Source organism: Takifugu rubripes, chromosome 16, assembly GCF_901000725.2.
Source record: "Takifugu rubripes chromosome 16, fTakRub1.2, whole genome shotgun sequence".
Taxonomy (NCBI): domain Eukaryota; kingdom Metazoa; phylum Chordata; class Actinopteri; order Tetraodontiformes; family Tetraodontidae; genus Takifugu; species Takifugu rubripes.
The window spans coordinates 12,849,735-12,850,747 of NC_042300.1; positions in this window are offsets into that span (position 1 = coordinate 12,849,735).

A 1,013-nucleotide genomic window follows, 5' to 3' on the forward strand; every position below is an offset into this window, starting at 1 on the left:
ATAGGCGTGAAAATCAAAAAGTCCCTGAAGGGAATGAAGGATTGGAAGAGTCGCCTCCACGTGTTCATCACGTCACAGCAGGTCGTGGAAGAGCGCTCGGAGTGGCGTGCTCCTGTTCTCCACCGTACAAACGAGACCCCCCCCCTGCATTATGCATGTCCTCCGTTCCCAGATGTTCCTGCCATTGATTGCACGCCGCTGCACCGACATGTGAGCGCGCCATGTTCGCCCTGCTGTGCTAAATAATGCATCAGACGTAGGCGCGGCTGCTCCGAAGACCCCCCCACTTTGGAACGTGGCGGCGGCTTCATGTCGAACACGGCCTGCTCTGCTCCATCGGGCCACATGTGGAGAGAGTGAACGAGATTCCCCTGTGGGGGGGTCATGGAGCAGGACTTGGGAGTCTGGCTCTGATGTTTGTCAGTTCTCTGGTGATGTCAACACCAAGAGAGGTGGAAAAGACGAGGAGGAGTATCCAGATGCAATTATTCATCCCATAATCCTCGGCTGACAACGCTCGCCTGCCTGCCAAGAGCAGATTCCTACCCGTCCCCGGATGAAGGTGTCTTTTCCCGGACAAACAAACGAGCTGCCTTCCAGATAAGAGCGGAGCTAATTATGGGCTGATTATGGAAGGTGATGGTGTTCTGACCATCCGAGTGAAGCAGAACCACGCGTCACATCTGGAGGCAAATATCCAACATGCTCCAAACGCTCCCACTGCGCTGGTGATTTACGGAACGCCTCGATCTTCTCAGCTGGAGACTGTTAGACGCCAGGATGGGAACTAGAAACCAAAGTCACATATGAAGTCAATTTACCCTGAAAGAAATACGGTTTCATTTCAAAACTCATTTCAAACTCACCCAAGAAACAGTCAAAAGCAAATTTTTGACTTCATTTCGCAGGAAAATGGAACAGACGTGGCAACGCTGCACGAGATGGTCTTTGTCTTCTAACGAATCGGCTGCATCACAACCAGCAGAGCAGGAAAGCTCCAGCAGCGGGCGGGG